At 46.5% G+C, this 17,249-nt stretch overlaps 1 protein-coding gene across 1 annotated transcript in view; it reads right to left on the bottom strand.

Annotated features, from left to right (window-relative positions):
- Positions 1 to 14,968, bottom strand: part of LOC144607820 (gap junction gamma-1 protein-like) — an 83,787-nt gene extending 68,819 nt beyond the window's left edge. Inside the window, exon 1 of the mRNA XM_078424934.1 lies at positions 14,847 to 14,968. The gene's annotated coding sequence lies outside the window, so the exon portion shown is untranslated. The remainder of the gene's footprint in view (positions 1 to 14,846) is intronic.
- Positions 14,969 to 17,249: the final 2,281 nt, after the last annotated feature.

The raw sequence follows: 17,249 nt of genomic DNA, 5'->3' as shown, positions 1-17,249 counted from the left end.
TTGGTCGTGGCATCATGTTCAGCACAGACATTGTGGGCCGAATGGCCTGTTCTTGTGCTGTACTGTTCTATGTATGGTAAGGGTTTACTGCCACGGCTCCACTGATGAGGAATTTTCTTTCTTTGGGTCCCACGAGGAAAAGTAGGACCCTAAGACCTCGAGAGAAAAATACAGGAAATACTCACAGGTCAGGTAGCAAACGTGGAGCGAGAAACTGATGCTGAATTTATCCGGCAATTATTGTTTTATTTCAGCTTTCCAACATCTGCAGGTTTTTTTGCATTTTAAAGATGGAAAGGTTTGATCGAGGTGTATGAAGCAATAATTGGTTAGATAGTTAAATAGAGCATAGTTGCTCCCTTTGGGCAGAAAGCTAATGGGCCAGAGAGCACAGATACATAGATACATAGACAATGGGTGCAGTAGTCGGCCATTTGGCCCTTCGATCCAGCACCACCATTCAATATGATCATGGCTGATCTTCCACAATCAGTACCCCGTTCATGCCTTCTCCCCATATCCCTTGATTCCGCTAGTCTTAAGAGTTCCATCTAACTCTCTTTCGAATGCATCCAGTGAATCGGCCTCCACTGCCTTCTGAGGCAGAGAATTCACAACTCTGTGTGAAAAAGTGTTTCCTCATCTCAGTTCTAAATGGCCCACCTGATGCAAAGCCAATGAAGTGGGACAGGTGTCAAGCGAAGTTTTCTTTATTCCTCGAGCACCATCCAGCTCCCAAACCCAACGTTCAAATCCTCCCGGAACTCCACTCCCAACTGCCGCTCTTCCCCATTCCAGGTTTCGTGAACCCACCCCCCCCGAGCCGAGGGTTTGCACCGCGCGTGACTCACCACCAGGGACCGCCACAGGACCCCCCCCCCCCCCCCCCAAGACCCAGAGGCACAGAACCGAACGGGAAGACGAATGAGGCGGCCAGACCTCGTGTATATGTCCCCACACACAGGGGACACGCCCGGTCCGGACGTATTCGGGAGCAACCGGGACGGCGAATGCCCCCGACGACGAGTCTGGGCCACCCGCACTGGCTCACTAAGGTCCAAATGGGCCGGCTTCAAACGAGTCACAGACACAGTCTCCCGCCGACCACCCACGTCCAAAACAAAAGTAGTATGCCCATGCTGCTGCACCCGGAAGGTTCCCTCATAAGGGCGCTGCAAAGGCGACCTGTGGGCGTCGCGGTACAGAAAAACATACGGACAGTCCATGAGAGCCGGGGGTACATGGGCAGGAGCCACCCCATGGCGAGACGTCGGGACAGGAGACCGGGCGCTGACTGTCTCCCGCAAACGGACCAACACAGCTGGCGGCTGCTCCCGGGACACCAGCGGCCGGAATAAATTCCCTGGGAACAGTGAGCGGGACGCCATAGACTAACTCGGCTGAGGACGAAGCCAGATCCTCCTTCGGGGCAGTCCGAATACCCAGCAAAACCAACGGCAACTCATCCATCCACTCGGGGCCCGTGACACGTGCCGTCAAAGCGGCCTTGAGATGGCGGTGGAACCGCTCCACCACCCCGTTAGACTGGGGATGATATGCTGTCGTGTGGCGAAGCCGTGTCCCCAACAGGCGAGCCATTGCGGACCACAGCTCAGGCGTGAACTGGGCACCCCGGTCTGAGGCAATGCTCAGCGGCACCCCGAAACGGGCAATCCAGTGGGCCATGAGGGCGCGAGCACACGACAGGGCAGAAGTATCCACGAGAGGAATGGCCTCCGGCCACCGCGTGAAACGGTCCACCACCGTCAGAAGATGCGAGGCACCCAGGGATGGAGGCAGCGGCCCCACGATATCCACGTGAACACGGTCAAAGTGCCGGCGAGGCACTGCGAACTCCTGCACTGGCACCCGGACCGTCGATGTTTGGCACGGAATGCACGCCCGTACCCGACGACCGACTTGCTTCCACAACCCAGGCCACATGAAACGTGCGGCCACCATCGCGACCGTCGCACGGATGGACGGGTGGGCCAACCCATGAATGGCGTCGAAAATCCCCCAACGCCCAGGCAGCCGGGACAATGGGCCACGGCTGCCCCGTGCAAACATCGCACAGGACAGTAACGCCGGAGGGACCCAGGAACCGCAGTTGGGTCGGCTGGTATCTCCTCGTCCACCAGCTAGGCCGCAGCCAAGGTGGAATAATCTGTGCCCAGGGCCTCGTCACGGATGGCCTCATTAGCTGGGCGGGACACGGCGTCAGCAACCAGGTCACATTTGCCTGCAATGTGGCGGATGTCGGTCGTGAATTCGGAGATTGCCGTGAGCTGGCGCTGCTGCCGAGGGGACCAGGGATCCGAAACCTTAGCGAATGCAAAGGTGAGGGGCTTATGGTCAGTGAAGGCAGTAAAGGCCCGGCCCTCCGGGACACAGCGGAAGTGTCGTACTGCCAAGTGCAAGGTGAGGAGCTCCTGGTGAACGCGCTGTACTTCCGTTCCGCCGGGTTAAGCCGGCGACTGAAAAAGGCGAGAGGCCGCCAGTGACCGTCGAGCGACTGCTCCAGCACACTGCTGACCACGGAGTCCGAGGCATCCACCGTTAGGGCTGTGTGTCATTGACCCGCGGATGCACCGGCATCGTCACCCGAGCCAACGCTTCCTTCGTCTCGTCAAAAGCAGCCACCGCGTCGGCGTTCCACTGCACGTCCCGCCGATTACTAGTTAGCAACTGAAAGAGCGGCCGCATTATCTTTGCCACCGCTGGCACAAATCGGTGATGAAAAGTGACCATCCCCACAAACTCCTGAAGGCCCCGCATTGTGGAAGGCCACGGAAACTGGAGAATGGCCTCGACCCTGTCCGGGAGCGGAACAGCACCGTGTTGGGTCACGCGGTGGCCCAGAAAGTCGATGGCACGGAGGCCGAACTAGCATTTGTCGGGGTTGATGACGAGACCATGCATTAAAACTGTGGCCTCTGGTTCTGGACTCCCCCAACATCAGGAACATGTTTCCTGCATCCAGTGTGGCCAATCCCTTAATAATTTTATATGTTTCGAAAAGATCCCCTCTCATCCTTCTAAATTCCAGTGAATACAAGCCCAGTCGCTCCAGTCTTTCATCGTACGACAATCCCGCCATCCTGGGAATTATCCTTGTCAACCTACGCTGCACTCCCTCAATAGCAATAATGTCCTTCCTCAAATTAGGAGACCAAAACTGCACACAATACTCCAGGTGTGGTCTCACCAGGGCCCTGTACAATGCTCCCATACTCAACTCCTCTCATTATGAAGGCCAACATGCCATTAGCTTTCTTCACTGCCTGCTGTACCTGCATGCTTACTTTCAGTGACTGATGTACAAGGACACCCAGGTCTCGTTGCACTTCCTCTTTTCCTAACCTGACACCACTCAAATAATCTGCCTTCCTATTTTAATAGACAATAGACTATAGACAATAGGTGCAGGAGTAGGCCATTCGAGCCAGCACCACCATTCAATGTGATCATTGCTGATCATTCTCAATCAGTACCCCGTTCCTGCCTTCTCCCCATACCCCCTGACTCCGCTATCCTCAAGAGCTCGATCTAGCTCTCTCTTGAATGCATTCAGTGAATTGGCCTCCACTGCCTTCTGAGGCAGAGAATTCCACAGATTTACAACTCTATTATACTGCATCTGCCATGCATCTGCCCACTCACCCAACCTGTCCAAGTCACCCTGCATCCTCATAGCATCCTCTTCACAATTCACACTGCTACCCAGCTTTGTGTCATCTGAAAATTTGCTAATATTACTTTTAATTCCTTCATCTAAATCATTAATGTATATTGTAAATAGCTGCGGTCCCAGCACCGTGGTACCCAACTAGTCACTGCCTGCCATTCTGAAAGGGACCCGTTAATCCCTACTCTTTGTTTCTTGTTTGCCAATCAATTTTCTATCCGTCAATAACCTACCCCCAATACCATGTGCTCTAATTTTGCCCACTAATCTCCTGTGTGGGACCATATAACAATTACAGCACGGAAACAGGCCCGTTCGGCCCTACCAGTCCACGCCGACCACTTTCTCTGACCTAGTCTCATCTACCTGCTCTCAGACCATAACCCTCCAATCCCCTCCCATCCATATACCTATCCAATTTACTCTTAAATAATAAAATCGAGCCTGCCTCCACCACTTCCACCGGAAGCTCATTCCACACAGCCACCACCCTCTGAGTAAAGAAGTTACCCCTCATGTTACCCCTAAACTTTTGTCCCTTAATTCTGAAGTTATGTCCCCTTGTTGGAATCTTCCCCACTCTCAAAGGGAAAAGCCTACCCACGTCAACTCTGTCCGTCCCTCTTAAAATTTTAAAAACCTCTATCAAGTCCCCCCTCAACCTTCTACGCTCCAAAGAATAAAGACCCAATCTGTTCAACCTCTCTCTGTAGCTTAAGTGCTGAAACCCAGGCAACATTCTAGTAAATCTCCTCTGTACCCTCTCCATTTTGTCGACATCCTTCCTATAATTTGGCGACCAGAACTGCACAGACCTTATCAAAGGCTTTCTGAAAGTCCAGGTACACTACATCCACTGGCTCTCCCTTGTCCATTTTATTTGTTACATCCTCAAAAAATTCCAGAAGATTTGTCAAACATGATTTCCCCTTTGTAAATCCATACTGACTTGGACCGATCCTGTTACTGCTATCCAAATCTGCTATTACATCTTTAAAAATTGAATCCAGCATCTTCCCCATCACCGATGTCAGGCTAACTGGTCTATAATTCCTGGCTTTCTCTCTCCCTCCTTTCTTAAAAAGTGGGTTAACATTAACTACCCTCTAATCCACAGGAACTGATCCAGAATCTATAGAAAACTGGAAATGATTACCAATGTGTCCACGATTTCTAGAGCCACCTCCTTGAGTACACTGGGATGCAGACCATCAGGCCCTGGTGATTTATAAGCCTTCATCCCATCAATCTACCCAACACCATTTCCTGACTAATGTGAATTTCCTTCAGTTCCTCCGTCACCCTAGGTCCTCCCAGATATAACACTTAGAGACGAGCATACAAGGGGGAATGCAAATAACTTTAATGCAGAGCAGGTTTAAATGTGCAACTCATTCCTGGAGCAATTGAGTTTTCTCATGGAGCTTTCTGAAAAGAATTTGAGACATAGGGCAGAAAAGCGGGGAAGTTATGTTGACCTTATTGACACCAGTCTGACCTCAACTGTTTATTTCTGGCTTCACAGAACATGAAAAAAGGATTTTTGAAAATGGTTCCTGGAATAAGGGACTGCAGTTGTAAGAAACATTAGTGAGGCTGTCATGAAGAGAAGGCTGATGTGAGTATACGTCGTGATAATGCATCTGTTCAAAATTAATAGGGGAAGGTTTCTTCTGGTGAAGGGATAATACAATAAGACAAAGGAGCAGAATTATGCCATTCGGCCCATCAAGTCTTCACTTTAAAAATACCCATTGACTTGGCCTCCACAGCCGTCTGTGGCAATGAATTCCACAGATTCACCACCCTCTGGCTAAACAAATTCCTCCTCATCTCCTTTCATACATCCTTTTCTTCTGAGGCTAAGCCCTCTGGTCCTAGACTGTCTGGCGTGGAAGCATCCTCTCCACATCCTCTCTGCAGGCTCAAGGACCAGAGGTCACAAGTATAAAGGGGAAAACACAAGAGAAAATAAGTTCACTATTTTCATTAGTAACATGAGAGAAAATAATTTCTGCGGTGTGTGGTTGTGATCTAGGATGCACTATCTGGAGATGTAGTGGGTTCCATTGCAGTCTTCAAGACATATATATCATGGAAAAATAATGCACAGCTATGGAGGCAGGTTCTGTAGGTGGAACTAAAGAGTTGCTATTGTTGAAAGCCAGTGTCGGCATGATGGGCCGAATGGCTTCCTTCTCTGCTGTAACCATTTAATGCTTCCATGATTATGGATAGGCTCTTGAGGAGGAATAATTGGAGGAGTATTAGAGAGGAGGGGTGGAATGGTAGTGAGGAAATGGTAGGCAACACAGATTCTATAGGCCCATAGGCCTCTATCTACGTAGAATATGGAAAAGTACAGATCAGAGAAAGGTCCTTCAACCCACATCGTCGGGACCAAACATGATGCCAAGATAGACAATAGACAATAGACAATAGGTGCAGGAGGAGGCCATTCGGCCCTTCGAGCCAGCACCGCCATTCAATGTGATCATGGCTGATCATTCTCAATCAGTACCCCGTTCCTGCCTTCTCCCCATAACCCCTGACTCCGCTATCCTTAAGAGCTCTATCCAGCTCTCTCTTGAATGCATTCAGAGAATTGGCCTCTACTGCCTTCTGAGGCAGAGAATTCCACAGATTCACAACTCTCTGACTGAAAAGATTTTTCCTCATCTCAGTTCTAAATGGCCTACCTCTTATTCTTAAACTGTGGCCCCTTGTTCTGGACTCCCCCAACATTGGGAACATGTTTCTTGCGTCTAACGTGTCCAACCCCTTAATAATCATATACGTTTCAATAAGATCCCCTCTCATCCTTCTAAATTCCAGTGTATCCAAGCCTAGTCGCTCCAGTCTTTCAACATATGACAGTCCCGCGATTCCATGAATTAACATAGTAAACCTACGCTGCAAGCCCTCAATAGCAAGAATATCCTTCCTCAAATTTGGAGACCAAAACTGCACACAGTACTCCAGGTGCGGTCTCACTAGGGCCCTGTACAACTGCAAAAGGACCTTTTTGCTCCTATGCTCAACTCCTCTTGTTATGAAGGCCAACATTCCATTGACTTTCTTCACTGCCTGCTGTACCTGCATGCTTCCTTTCAGTGACTGATGCACTAGGACACCCAGATCTCGTTGTACGTCCCCTTTTCCTAACTTGACACCATTCAGATAATACACTGCCTTCCTCTTCTTACCACCAAAGTGGATAACCTCACACTTATCCACATTAAACTGCATCTGCCATGCATCCGCCCACTCACACAACCTGTCCAAGTCACCCTGCAACCTCATAGCATCTTCCTCACAATTCACACTACCACCCAGCTTTGTATCATCTGCAAATTTGCTAATGGTACTTTTAATCCCTTCATCCAAGATAAACGAATCTCTTCTGCTTGCATGTGATCCATTTCCCTCCATTCCCTATATATCCATGTGCCTAACTAAAAACCTCGTACACACTTTTATCATATCAGGCTTCACCACCTCCATGCAGCGCTTCTAGGCACCCACCACCCTGTGTGAAAACATTTATATCCTGCACATCTCCTCTACCCTTTGCCCCACCTACCTTAAAGCTATGCCCTCTAGCCTCTGACATCTCCACCCTGGGGGAAAAAAGGATCTGACTGTCTACCATATCTATCGTTCCCGTAATTTTATATACTTCTGTCAGGTCTCCCCTCAACCTCCGGCGTTCTGGAGGAAATAATCCAAGTTTGTCCAACGTCTCCTTGTAGCTAACCACCTAATCCTGATAGAAATCTGCTAAACCTCTTCTACGCCCACTCCAAAACCTTCACATCCTTTCTGTAACGGGGTGACCAAGTGAACCAATTTCATACACTGGAACAATTCTGTGGTGACTAGGTAGTAAAGGTTAGTTTAGTTTAAATTAGAGATACGGTGCGGAAACAGGCCCTTTGGCGCAGCGAGTCCACACCCACCTGCGATCACGGCACACTAAGACTCTCCTACACACATGGGGACAATTTACAATTACACCAAGCCAATTAACCTACAAACCTCCACGACTTTGGGAGGAAACCAGAGCTCCCAGAGAAAACCCACACTGGTCATGGGTAGAACGTACAAACTTTGTACAGACAGCACCCATAGTCAGGATCGATCCCGTGTCTCTGGTGCAGTAAGGCAGCAACTCTACCACTGTGCCACCATGCTGCCCTAAAGACTAAATTAATTAGTAATGATTAAGGAGTAAGGACTAACGATGACAAACATGTAACAAAATACTGGCGATAACCAACGTTTTAAGTTAAACTCAAGGAAATTCCATATTGAAAGTGGATATATGAGACTCTGGAAACTCTTTCTCAATGTGGGGCATTCAACCTGTGAAAGAACCGTAATTCAAAAAAATAACATGGCTATATCTAACTATGAGTTAGTGAGATATTACAAATCAGATTTCTCTCTGAGCTGACATACAGAACTAAAATATGGTATGACAAATGCACCAGGAACTATGAAGCACTATTTGAAAGGACAAAATTATAGGTCAATTCATTACAATCATGTAAATAACAACTCATTGGGAGGGAATGATGTGGATACCCACGTCTTCCCTCTAATTTAAGCACATTGTCGTTTACTCAGGGCTGCAGGGCGGCGAAGAGTGGCTCAGTGATGCAGCGGTAGAGTTGCTGCCTTACGGCACCAGAGACCTGAGAACGATCCAGACAAAGGTGCTGTCTGTACGGAGTCTGTACGTGCTCCCTGTGACCGCGTGTGTTTTCACCAGGTGCTTCGGTTTCCACCCACACCAAAGACGGACAAGTTTGTAGGTAAATTGGCTTTGGAAAAAAAAAGTAAATTGTCCCCAGTGTATACGATAGTGTTAGTGTACGGGGATCGCTAGTCGGTGTGGATTCGGTGGGCCAAAGGGCCTATTTCCACGCTATATCTCTAAACTAAACTAAAAGACCAGTGAGTCATAGTGGAGTTTCTCCTGCAAAATCATTTAGGTGAAAGACATTGGTGCCAGGAAAAAGGTGAGGGAGAGTTAAAAGTCAAAAAGCCAAACACTGCAGGTTTTATTCATTTCCACACCAGAAGCCAGAATCCATTACTATGGTTAAAAGAAAGGACTCAAAGTGCTGGAGTAACTGAGCAGGTCAGGCAGCATCTCTGGAGAACATGGATAGATGGCGTTTCAGGTCGGGATCCTTCTTCGGACTGAAGTTTGATGAAGGCTATCCACCCAAATCTTCACGTACCATGTTCTCCTAGAATGTTGGAGTTATTCCAGCATTATGCGTCTTTTTTTTTAATAAACCAGCATCTGCAGTTCCTTCTTTCCACTGATTAATATGGTTAGAACCTCATTAATGAATATGTTAATTGAAAACACAGAACAAGATCAGGCAAGTTCTGCGGTTGATGGGAATGGCATTGGTGAATATGGGTAGCATTTAATGGGTTTGCTGGACAGGCTTGGAGAACAACCGTCTCCTCTTGGGCTAGTAGAAAGGTGCTTAAGTGATGGACCCCATGCTCCTCACCTCTGACCAGCTGCCAGGTTAGTATGGTTTAGAGATACAGCATAGAAACAGGCCCTTTGGCCCACCAAGACTGTGCCAACCAGTTTATCCTAAACACTATGGCAATTTTACAATTTTTACAAAAGCCAATTAACCTACAAACCTGTATGTCTTTGGAGTGTAGGAGGGAATTGGAGCACCCAGAGAAAACCCATGCAGTCACAGGGAGAACGTAGAAACACTGTGCAGACAGCACCCGTAGTCGGGATCGCACCCAGTTATCTGGCACTGTGAGTCAACTCTACCACTGTGCCACTGTGCCACTGTGCCACTGTGCCACTGTGCCGACCAGCAGTCTGGTAACTCTGGTTCCCTGATTCGCTGATATTCAGGGTGGAAAACCAGGCGAGATTGCTGACAGAAACACAAACCTCTCATTCACATGGATCTTAATGAGTAATGTGTCTCTTAAGAGAAAACATTTCACTTATTTCCTCCTAAAAAAAATAGATTGGTCAAGTGACTTTGCAAACTTGATTTCTAACACCAGGACCCCATTCTTAATTCAAACTCAACTATTATTTGGGCAGAGGGGGTTAAAATCACCTCACTGCATTATGTGTGAACATTTGATAAAACAGAACCAGCAAAGACTGGAGAATTTAATGACAATCTCACCTCGAAGCATCACCACATGCCCCACAGCATTGTAACCCACATACATCTGTTTGACTTACACCACCCCTCCCCACCCCCAAATCCAGCTCAACTCCCACCCCTCCATAATTTCGAGTTCTTTCGAAAGGCAAAACAAAATCTTATATATGATGAAAAGAATGAAGAGGATGTTATTTATTTGGATTTTAAGATGCTATTTGACGGAGTAACCACCCAACATCACTAAGAGTTAGGAAGGAACTGCAGATGCTGGTTTAAACCGAAGATAGACACAAAATGCTGGAGTAATTCAGTGGGACAGGCAGCATCTCTGAATAGAAGGAATGGGTGATGTTTCGGGTCGAGACCCGAAATGACACCCATTCCTTAAAACAAACCAAGAAGATGGTTAATAAAATTTACTTTCATGGATTAGAAGAATTCATAAGTTCATAAGCAATAGGAGCAGAATTAGGTCATTCGGCCCATCAAGACTACTTCGCCGTTCAATCATGGTTAATCTATCTTAACCTCATTCTCCTGCCTTCTCCCCATAACCTCTGACCAAAAAATACTATTCAATCACTGCCTTAAAAGTATCCATTGGCTTGGATTCCACAGCCTTCTGTGGCAATGAATTCCACAGATTTGCCACCCTCTGACTAAAGAAATTCTTCCTCATTATCTTCCTAAGTGAACGTCCTTTAATTCTGAAGATAATTCTGAGTCTGGTCTTCGATTCTCACACAAGTGGAAACATCCTCTCCACATCCACTCTATCCAAAGTCACTGGTTGAGGGGCAGAACAGAATGAATGAATGAATGAATGAATGAATGAATGAATGAATGAATGAATGAATGAATGAATGAATGAATGAATGAATGAATGAATGAATGAATGAATGAATGAATGAATAGTGGGGGGGAGGGGTTAACAAATTGGGAATATGAAGATGAGGTTAAAGGGAATACAGGAGATATTGCAGAAGACTCTCGGAAGAATGGGAACAGAAGTTCTAGAGGGGAAAAGAGATTAAGGGCAGGGCCATTTGTGACCGATGTGAGAGGGGAGGTAAATACAGAAGTTAAAGTGTTGTACTTAAATGCGCGTAGTATAAAAAATAAAGTGGATGAGCTTGAGGCTCAGTTAGTCATGGGCAAGTATGATGTTGTAGGGATCACTGAGACATGGCTACAAGAGGACCAGGACTGGGAACTGAATATTCAGGGGTATACAACATATAGAAAAGACGGACAGGTGGGCAGAGGGGGTGGGGTTGCTCTGCTGGTAAGGAATGATATTCATTCCTTTGCAAGGGGTGACATAGAATCAGGAGATGTTGAATCAGTATGGATAGAAATGAGGAATTGTAAGGGTAAAAAGACCCTAATGGGAGTTATCTATAGCCCCCCAAACAGTAGCCTCGACATAGGGTGCAAGTTGAATCAGGAGATAAAATTGGCGTGTCACAAATGTAATGCTACGGTGGTTATGGGAGATTTCAACATGCAGGTAGACTGGGAAAATCAGGTTGGAAATGGACCCCAGGAAAGAGAGTTTGTAGAGTGCCTTCGAGATGGATTCTTAGAACAGCCTGTACTGGAGCCTACCAGGGAGAAGGCAATTCTGAATTTAGTGTTGTGTAATGATCCTGATCTGATAAGGGGACTAGAGGTAAAAGAGCCATTAGGAGGCAGTGATCACAACATGATAAGTTTTACTCTGCAAATGGAAAGGCAGAAGGGAAAATCGGAAGTGTCGGTATTACAGTATAGCAAAGGGGATTAGAGGCATGAGGCAGGAGCTGGCCAAAATTGACTGGAAGGAGGCCCTAGCAGGGAAGACGGTAGAACAGCAATGGCAGGTATTCCTGGGAATAATGCAGAGGTTGCAGGATCAATTTATGCCAAAGAGGCAGAAAGACTCTAAGGGGAGTAAAAGACACCTGTGGCTGACGAGGGAAGTCAAGGACAGCATAAAAATTAAGGAGAGGAAGTATAACATAGCAAAGAAAAGTGGGAAGGCAGAGGATTGGGACTCTTTTAAAGAGCAACAAAAGTTAACTAAAAAGGCAATACGGGGAGAAAAGATGAGGTACGAGGGTAAACTAGCCAATAATATAAAGGAGGATAGCAAAAGTTTTTTTAGGTACGTGAAGAGGAAAAAAATAGTCAAGGCAAATGTGGGTCCCTTGAAGACAGAAGCAGGGTAATTTATTATGGGGAACAAAGAAATGGCAGACGAGTTAAACCGTTACTTTGGATCTGTGTTTACTGAGGAGGATACACACAATCTCCCAAATGTTCTCGGGGCCGGAGAACCTAGGGTGATGGAGGAACTGAAGGAAATCCACATTAGGCAGGAAATGGTTTTGGGTAGACTGATGGGACTGAAGGCTGATAAATCCCCAGGGCCTGATGGTCTGCATCCCAGGGTACTTAAGGAGGTGGCTCTAGAAATAGTGGAAGCATTGGAGATCATTTTTCAATGTTCTATAGATTCAGGATCAGTTCCTGTGGATTGGAGGATAGCAAATGTTATCCCACTTTTTAAGAAAGGAGGGAGAGAGAAAACAGGTAATTATAGACCAGTTAGTCTGACATCAGTGGTGGGGAAGATGCTGGAGTCAATTATAAAAGACAAAATTGCTGAGCATTTGGATAGCAGTAACAGGATCATTCCGAGTCAGCATGGATTTACGAAGGGGAAATCATGCTTGACAAATCTACTGGAATTTTTTGAGGATGTAACTAGGAAAATTGACAGGGGAGAGTCAGTGGATGTGGTGTACCTCGACTTTCAGAAAGCCTTCGACAAGGTCCCACATAGGAGATTAGTGGGCAAAATTAGAGCACATGGTATTGGGGGTAGGGTACTGACATGGATAGAAAATTGGTTGACAGACAGAAAGCAAAGAGTGGGGATAAATGGGTCCCTTTCGGAATGGCAGGCAGTGACCAGTGGGGTACCGCAAGGTTCGGTGCTGGGACCCCAGCTGTTTACGATATACATTAATACAGAGAGTGGTGAAGGTGTGGAATTCTCTGCCTCAGAAGGCAGTGGAGGCCAGTTCGTTGGATGCTTTCAAGCGAGAGCTGGATAGAGCTCTTAAGGATAGCGGAGTGAGGGGGTATGGGGAGAAGGCAGGAACGGGGTACTGATTGAGAGTGATCAGCCATGATCGCATTGAATGGCTGGCTCGAAGGGCTGAATGGCCTACTCCTGCACCTATTGTCTATTGTCTATTGTCTATTGAATGAATGAATGAATGAATGAATGAATGCATGAATGAATGAATGAATTAATTAATTAATTAATAAGTTTATTGGCCAAGTATGTACACATACAAAGAATGTGCCTTGGTGCTCCGCTCGCAATTAACAACACGAACATATAGTAAACAATTAAGAACTAGTGTAGCTGGGACATGTTGGCCGGTGTGGGCAAGTTGGGCCGAAGGGCCTGTTTCCACACTGTATCACTCTATGACTCTATGTTTCTATCAGTCATGTTACAGTTCCTCTGCTCAAATACGATACTGCTTTGCTTACAACAATGCCAAATTCTTATAGAAGGCAGAATGACACATACGTATTACGAAGCAAGTTAAAAATTAAACAGTCTCTATTAAACATCCCGAGCTAGAAGGGAGCGAGTTAGAATCCAAGTGTGTAGGAAAGAGCTGCAGATGCTGGTTTACACCGACGACAGATACAAAATGCTTGTGTAACTCAGCGGGGCAGCCAGCATCGTGGAGAAAAGGAATAGGTGATGTTTCAGGTCGAACCCCCTCTTCAGACAGTGAGTCAGGGGAGAGGGAAACTAGAGGTATGAAAAGCTTCAGAACAAATCAGAGCCGGAACCAATGACCAGGGAAAGGTGGAGTCCACAATGGTCCATTGTTGGCTGTGGAAGAGGGGATAACAAAGGGATATATGAATGCAAACAGTGGAACTAGCAGGACAACTAGGGACGGGGTGGGGCAGGAAGTGAGGAATGCAAGGGTTACTTGAAATTAGAGAAATCAATATTCATACCGCTGGGATGTAAGCTGCCCAAGTGGCTCTGCTCCAATGCGGAAAACAGGATACAAGATAAAAATTATTGGATTGTGTAGGAATCAGGTGAAAGTAGGCATTAGTTTTAGCCTCAGTCACAAGCCTTGGGGTTGTTTGGAAGCTCTCAGGGGCTGCTGCTGCTGCACAAAGCAGGAGTGATCTCAGCGCCTTGTGGAGACTGGCTTCGTTGGGACTACGTGGCTCCTGCCTAGTCACGTTGACAAACATCGAACATGCAAACTATATTTCCCCGAAGATAGACACAAAAAGCTGAAGCAACTCAGCGGGTAACTCAGACTGAAGAAGGGTCGCCACCCTCAACGTCACCCATTCCTTCTCACCAGAGAAGCTGCCTGTCCCGCTGAGTTGCTCCAGCATTCTGTGTCCATCTTCAGTGTAAAGCAGTAACTTCTCCTTTGTTGCCCTACTTATTGTCTTAAACCAGCATCTGTAGTCCCTTCCTGCCCCTCCACAATCTTCGCACATCCCCAATACTTCCCACTGGTCGCTTAAATGTCACGTATCTTGTGTTTTATGACTGTTGTTGGCAGATCAGTTTCCCTGCTGGGATTAATGAAGTTCTGTCGTGTCGTTCCCACGCCAGTAGACATTGTTTAAATAACTGTCATGGTCCGACTTCAAGGAAATGAATCCATTTTCAGCGCGATACCAGTGAAATGGTTCAACAAGCAAAAAATAAACGCAAAAAGGTTTCAGGACGGGACACAGAGCACAGGGCAGGGAATGGGGTGGCGACAGTCCACAGAGTGGACACACTTACTTGATGGAGCTCCAACAGGACAGTCAGTCTCCAACTTTCACCACCGCATTATAACGACTGCGCTACTTTGATCTCCTGTTACAAGCGGTTATAACGCGCTGATAGTTAATGCCACGGTTAAACTAAACAGTTTCCCAATCGGCCTTACCTCCAACAACAGTCCATCAGCTTGCAGGCAGCTATTCACACTCACGCCATGGGGAGTTGTGGACTTGCAGCCACTGACTCACACACACAAGCACTCGGTTGCCTGTTGTCTATTCACGCCTGGCAGTCAGTGTTCCACCTCCACAGAGGTAACGGTCCACATACTTCCACAGCCGTGCACCAACTCTCTCGCCCAGTAAAGTGGGGACGTTGGGCAACTCCACACAAGTGGTCAGGGTCGGGCTGTGTGTGCTTAATGCGAGAGAGGGGCTCCCATTTTGTGAATGTGTGTGTGTGTGTGTGTGTGTGTGCGAGTGCGAGTGCGAGTCTAGACCGCAGCAACCAGGAGCTGAACAAACCCTGTCGTGGATGGATGGGATCCGGAGCGCTCCCTGATGGAAATAAGTTGAAGGAAGCACACACAGAAGGGTTAGGAAGTTAACGCGCATCAAGCTGTTTGCAGAATGTTTGGAATTGTCTATTGAGGAGAGATTGGACAGGCCAGGATTATATTTGTAGAAACAAGGAATTGCAGATGCTGGTTTAAAATTTAAAAAACACAAAGTGCTGGAGTAGCTCAGTGGCACAGGCAGCATCTCTGGAGAGGAGATTGGAAAGGGTTAGCCTGATCAGCTGAATCAGTCTGAATCAGTCTTTCCATCACCTATCCACGTTCTCCAGAGATGCTGCCTGACCCCCTGTGTCTTTTTCCTTCAGGGAAATGTATTTGCTGGAAACTGGAAGGATGAGAGAGATCCTGATTAAAACAGCAAAACAAAAATCTAACGGCAGCTCCGTGGTGCAGCTGGTAGAACTGCTGCCTCACGGCGTCAGAGACCTCGTTTGATCCTGACCTCATGTGCTGTCTGTGTGGAGTTTACAAATTCTCCCTGTGACTGCGTGGGTTTCCTCCGGGAGCTCCGGTTCCCTCCCACATGCCAAAGATGCACGGGTTTGTAAGTTAATTGGCCTCTGTAAAATTGTCCCTAATGTGTAGGTAGTGCATGGGAAAGTGGAATAACAGAACTTGTGTGAACAGGTGATCGATGGTCGGCATGAACTCAGTGGGCCAAAGGGCCACTGCATCTCTAAACAAAACTCTAAATCACAAAGCATTTAGACTCGGGGATCACTGCACAAAAATAAGGGGTCACCCAAGAAGACAGGCTACAAATCTTCGTTCAGGAGATCACGAATCTTTGGAACTATTCTTTAAAGGGAAAGTCAGAATATTTTTTAATTAGAGAGATTCTTGATAAGGGGGTGAGAGGTGGGCTGTGACATTATTAAACAGTGAATCAGCAAGCATCATAACCCTGCTCCAATTCAAATGTTTATACATTGGATGAATTCTGCTTTATATTGGCAAAAAAGTTCAACGAAACCTCCCAGATCTTTAAACTCTAGAACTGCTGAATATCAAGAGTCAAGAGTGTTTAATTGTCATATGTACCCACAATAGACAGTGACATTCCTACTTGCAATAACAAAACAGTCCTATGAATGCTATACTCATAGATAATCCATCACGAACAAAAATTCAATAAATTAACCACAATACACCAATGTCCATAGAAGTTCACAGTTGATGTTGGTGCAGCCACCTGATGGCTGTTGGGATGAAGCTATTCTTGAACCTGGCAGACAACATTTGCAGACTTCTGTACCTTGAATGAATGAATGAATGAATGCTTTATTGTCACATGTGACAAGTCATGGTGAAATTCTATGCTTGCACACATACCCAAGGTATGCAAATAGTCACCACATGAAGGGTTAAACTGAACATACCACAAGGTATTGCACACATACCCAAGGTATGCAAATAGTCACCACATGAAGGGTTAAACTGAACATACCACAAGGTATTGCACACATACCCAAGGTATGCAAATAGTCACCACATGAAGGGTTAAACTGAACATACCACAAGGTATTGCACACATACCCAAGGTATGCAAATAGTCACCACATGAAGGGTTAAACTGAACATACCACAAGGTATTGCACACATACCCAAGGTATGCAAATAGTCACCACATGAAGGGTTAAACTGAACATTTGTCAGATTTTATTAAAGGCCATTTTTACTCATTTTGTATTCACCATGTAGAAATTACAGCGGTGTTTATACATAGTACCCCCATTTCAGGGCACCATAATGTTTGGGACACATGGCTTCCCAGGCGTTTGTAATTGCTCAGGTGTGTTTAATTGCCTCCTTAATGCAGGTATAAGAGAGCTTTCAGCACCTAGTCTTTCCTCCGGTCTTTCCATCACCTTTGGAAACTTTTATTGCTGTTTATCAACTTGAGGACCAAAGTTATGCCTACAAAAGTCAAATAAGCAATTATGAGACTGAGAAGCAAGAATAAAACTGTTAGAGACATCAACCAAACCTTAG

Source organism: Rhinoraja longicauda, chromosome 29 (assembly GCF_053455715.1).
Source record: "Rhinoraja longicauda isolate Sanriku21f chromosome 29, sRhiLon1.1, whole genome shotgun sequence".
In the NCBI taxonomy this organism is placed as follows: Eukaryota; Metazoa; Chordata; class Chondrichthyes; order Rajiformes; family Arhynchobatidae; genus Rhinoraja; species Rhinoraja longicauda.
This window is presented reverse-complemented; position numbering and strand designations above follow the sequence as displayed.